The sequence below is a fragment of the Zingiber officinale genome, chromosome 1A, assembly GCF_018446385.1.
Source record: "Zingiber officinale cultivar Zhangliang chromosome 1A, Zo_v1.1, whole genome shotgun sequence".
Classification (NCBI taxonomy): domain Eukaryota; kingdom Viridiplantae; phylum Streptophyta; class Magnoliopsida; order Zingiberales; family Zingiberaceae; genus Zingiber; species Zingiber officinale.
Genome location: NC_055987.1, coordinates 53760347 through 53765687, shown reverse-complemented (window position 1 = coordinate 53765687; position 5341 = coordinate 53760347). Strand labels below are relative to the sequence as shown.

Here is a 5341-nt window from a genome sequence, read left to right as displayed (position 1 = left end):
GGTGCTTTCTTTGTAAGCTCACAATTCAATTTTAATTATTGTTCCTATTTTCCTGTGTTGGTAAGAATTCTATTGTAATGTTTATTCCTATTTTTCTAATTCTCTTTTCTCTGTTCTCATTCCTGAGTTGCATTTTTCTTTTTGCTGTTGGAACATCCATTAGCTATCTGATGTGCAATTGAGTATTGCTTTCCCCTATTTATATTAAAAGCATCTATATTAGTTTGTCACAGGCTTTTTAATGCACAGTAGCTTCTAATTGCCTTGTCCTTTTATTATTAGATATATGGGCACTGTCACAGGGATAATTGATCTAGATCCTGTCCAATGGCCAAATTCATATTGGCGCTCTGTGAAGGTATATATACTGAAGTTTTCTAACTTTCCTCTTCAGCAAACCTGCCATGTGATAACCGTTTTCTGACTTTTATAGTAACATGTAAAAGTGTTGCAATCCATTAATGTTTCTTGAATGCCACCGCTAAGTTCTTAATTTGCCACTTCCTCTTGAAACTGAATCTGGCTTTTCTTGTAGGTTGGCTGGGATGAGTCAACTTCTGGAGAGAGGCAGCCAAGAGTCTCTCTTTAGGAGATTGAGCCTTTAACAACGTTTCCAATGTATCCATCTTCCTTTCCACTTAGGCTCAAGCGCCCTTGGCCTTCTGACTTGCCCTCACTACATGGTACTTATCATGTTTGCTTGCTGAATCTTAACTAAACAGGTATGAACTCCTTGTTACTGCCATCTCACTTCTGTCACCTATATGTTTAGGTGGGAGAGATGATCTTATGTGGCTTCGAGATTGAGACAGAGCAATCCAGTCTTTGAATTTCCAGGGATTCTGTAATCAGACTATTACCGAGTGCTATTTCAAAAGCTGGAAATGTGAGTGGCTGAAGGGGAAGATAACACTATGGAAGATTTAGTTAAATCTTTGCACAAAGCAAGAAGGATAACGTTGGCACCAGTAAGAAGAATATTTGTGTACTATATATTACCTTTTGATGTTGTAAGAAGAATAGTTATGTGTAATTTGTGGATACTGACTTGATGTGCACAATATCTATTATCTTTTTATGTTGTAAGAAGAATATTTATGTGTTGGTTATATGGATATTGACTTGGTGTGTTTAGATACATCGGTGCATTTTTATTTGTGATTTTCTTAGTGAATTAATAATATTAACTTAATTTTATGATTTGCTTGGTGATAATATTGGTTTCTCACTATTTCGGAAATCAAATTTGTGTCGTTAAATAATATTGATATTACATCGGTTTTCTACCGCTGCAAAACCGGTGTCATTAACTAATATTACACCGGTCATATACCGCTGGCAAAACTGGTGTTATTAACATATAATATTACATCGGTTTTACACTCGATGTCGTTAAGTGATACTACACCGGTTTTAACCCGATGTCTAAAATGGCAGACCTTTTACATCGCCTTCATAGACATCGGTCGAAAATCTAATAGACATCGGTGGAAAACCGATGTCTATGAGGGTTTTTGTTGTAGTGTAAAAAATCTGCATATCATACAAGCTTAAACTAAATCTAAAACATGTTAGAACTAAAACCTTAAATCTTGCTACAACAGAATTAAATGAAACCGTTAAATCCTCTTAATATAGACAAGTCATTTAGCTCAAGCAAAAGAAATGCTATCTACTAAAATAATATTGTACAGATAATCCGAAGCAAGGAAAATAAAGTGTAACACCCCACCCTCCTCACTACTGGTCTGTGAGGGCGGAGGGCTACTGGACTACTAACTTTACTTAACTATCCTTGATCACATGTTGATAGAAATTCCTAAAACTCTCGGAGAACTCAAAACATACAATTAACAAGCAGCGGAAGACTAAATGACTCATCTAATACATTCTACTCAACTCTTTGTTAATAAATTCTTATGCTAAATCCCAAGGCTTCTATAGTCCAGGCATCACACATCCATCCGCACCTCCTTGTCGCCTTCCTTTACTATAGCTTTTCCTTTCCTTTATCTGCAGTAAGAGGAAATGCATCTATAAGCAAAATTGCTTAGTAAGCGCTATCAAACTCACAAAACTCGAGTATGCATGTAAGCTGAAAGAAATCTAGAAACTAAATGCTCATCTAATAGCAAACGAAACATAGCATACAGAAATACTAAACATGTAAGCAAATCTAAACAACATGTCAGTATATAAGAAAGCTAAACTTGCTGAATTTTAAACTTATGTGAAGCTTATTTCTTTTGTTTGAAAACTTATACTTTAATACTTCAAAATAATAATCAACTTTCTTCTTGGGCCCGGCAACTGTACTTGCTATGTGTGCACCCCTAACTAGACCCGAGATAGCTGGTCCCGAATCTAGTAGGGTTTACTAGGTTATCTAAACCTAGGGACGACTATGGGAGCCCAGCCCAAGGACAACTGAGAGTCCTGCATACTAGGTTATCTAAACCTAGGGACGACTATGGGAGCCCAACCCAAGGACAACTGAGAGTCCAGTACAGTTCCACTGATAAAAGTAAAATACTTGTTATCTTTTTAATACTTCTAATATATAATGCCTCGGCATTTTAACGAGCACCTTGTGTGCCAAAATCCCTAAAGTCTTGACTTTGGGATCTACTTAAGGCCTTGGCCTTTTTCTTTCTTTTATTTATCTTTCTTATACTTGTTAATACCTCTAATAAAAGAATGCTTCTTTAAAAACTGAAATGTTTAAACAAATTCTAACTTTGAAATGCATAAACAAAAATCTGCATACTATGCTAACATAAAATCTGCACTATAAGCTTAATTAAAATCTGCACTATAAGCCTACATAAAAATCTGCACTATAAGCTTAATTAAAATCTGTACTATAGGCTTAATTAAAAATCTGCAATATAAGCACTTAATTAACATCTGCAATATAAGCTCTACATAAAAATCTGCATTATAAGCTTAATTAAAATATGTACTATAGGCTTAATTAAAAATCTGCACTATAAGTGCTTAATTAAAATCTGCAATATAAGCTCTGCATAAAAATCTACATTATAAGCTTAATTAAAATCTACACTATAGGCTTAATTAAAAATCTGCACTATAAGCGCTTAATTAAAATCTGCAATATAAGCTCTACATAAAAATCTGCATTATAAGCTTAATTAAAATCTGCACTATAGGCTTAATTAAAAATCTGCACTATAAGCGCTTCTTATGCTTCGAATTCAAGAAGAACAAAGGTCCGAAACTACTCCTACTGCAGGTGAGAAGCACTTACCTTGATTCTTGGACTCACAACCGAACAAAAAGGGCTTCTAGGACCTTGGCCGACCGCCGGAGATGATGCCCTAACTCCCTTTCGTTTTCTGCCCGAGCTTCGCCATTGTACGTAGAAGAGAAGGAGAGAATGGTTTAAGTCACGGGAAAACAGAGCATCAACTTATCCCTTTTTATGTCTTAATATTTCTCTTAACTCCTTAAATAAATTCACTACCTTTTCTAAACAGACAAATCCAACATCAACTTATCCCTTTTATAATCCAATATTCTACTAACTATCTTAAATAAATTCGGTACCTTTTCTAAACAGACAAATCCAACATCAACTTATCCCTTTTATAATATTCTGTTAACTATCTTAAATAAATTCACTACCTTTTCTAAACAGACAAATCCAAGATCAACTTATCCCTTTTATAATCCAATATTCTGTTAACTATCTTAAATAAATTCGCTACCTTTTCTAAACAGAAAAATCCGTTTGCCCACCTGGTCAGCCGGGTTTTGACCGAGTCAAAGGTCGTGGGTTCAATTCTCGGCTTGGACATTTTTTTGTCGAAACTTCCATCATTTAGTAAAAATACCAAACGACCTCCAAAAATTACATAAAAATACTCTAAAAATTTCTAAAAATCTCTAGAATATTTATAAAATATTTCTAAATATTTTTAAGAACTTTTAGAACTCCTAATGAGGAAAATTGGGTCGTTACAATCCCCCATATCTTATAAAAAGTTCATCCTCGAACTTAAAATAATTCTATAGCATGTTCTCTACCTTGTACATGCATTAGTTAGCATCCATAATCTAATGTACTAAGGAAAACCACATCAAAGGTATCTTAGGACCTCCTAACCTACTTTCAATGAACATAAGCATAAGCTGTGACATAAGCATGACAACATAAACGTAAGCATGGTAGATGAACTAAACATAATGATAGACTCGATCACAAGCATGTCCATATGCATAGGCAATAACATAACATGAACATAATGTGGACCTAAACATAAACGTAAATATAAATATAACATGACTTGAACTTACTTGCATGCATACTTATAAACATACTATTGTGGTGGCCTAGTTGCACTTAGTAGTACCGTAACATAAGTTGTTGATCAGACAACTACCCTAGCGTTAGGTTGGTAGGGGTCCGAACTTAGGACCGGAGTTCCCCTTTATTCTGGCGCGCTCACCGGGCTTAGGTCCCCGGATCATACCACCATCCCAGAACATATCTTGTTTGATTCTTGCGCGCTCACTGGGCTTAGGTCCCCAGATCATACCACCATCCCAGAACATATCTTGTTTGATTCTGGCGCGCTCACCGGGCTTAGGTCCCCGTATCATACCACCATCCCAGAACACATCTTGTTATGTAAAAGAAACTAAGCATAATTCTTAACTTTATAAGGACTTCTAAACATCTCCCTATTCTGTACATATAATCTAATACTTCTAAGGACTTCTCTTTACTGTAAAGAATAAAGAAAAGCATACTAAAAATTAAATACTTTCTTACTTGAAGACGGCAAGGTTGGTGATGATGTGTGATGTTGGAGAATAGGAACTGCTCTCATACCAACTTGTAACACCCCACCCTCCTCACTACTGGTCTGTGAGGGAGGAGGGCTACTGGACTACTAACTTTACTTAACTATCCTTCTTCACATGTTGATAGAAATTCCTAAAACTCTCGGAGAACTCAAAACATACAATTAACTAGCAGCGGAAGACTAAATGACTCATCTAATACATTCTACTCAACTCTTTGTTAATAAATTCTTATGCTAAATCCCAAGGCTTCTATAGTCCAGGCATCACACATCCATCCGCACCTCCTTGTCGCCTTCCTTTACTATAGCTTTTCCTTTCCTTTATCTGCAGTAAGAGGAAATGCATCTATAAGCAAAATTGCTTAGTAAGCGCTATCTAACTCACAAAACTCGAGTATGCATGTAAGCTGAAAGAAATCTAGAAACTGTATGCTCATCTAATAGCAAACGAAACATAGCATACTGAAATACTAAACATATAAGCAAATCTAAACAACGTGTCAGTATATAAG

The 5341-nt window shown here is 35.6% G+C and overlaps 1 long non-coding RNA gene across 1 annotated transcript; it reads left to right on the top strand.

The window, feature by feature from the left end:
* Positions 1-280: 280 nt before the first annotated feature.
* Positions 281-836, top strand: LOC122003795. The gene is made up of 3 exons (XR_006118105.1): positions 281-358; positions 536-683; positions 773-836. It is a non-coding gene; the product is annotated as an uncharacterized LOC122003795 (long non-coding RNA).
* Positions 837-5341: the final 4505 nt, after the last annotated feature.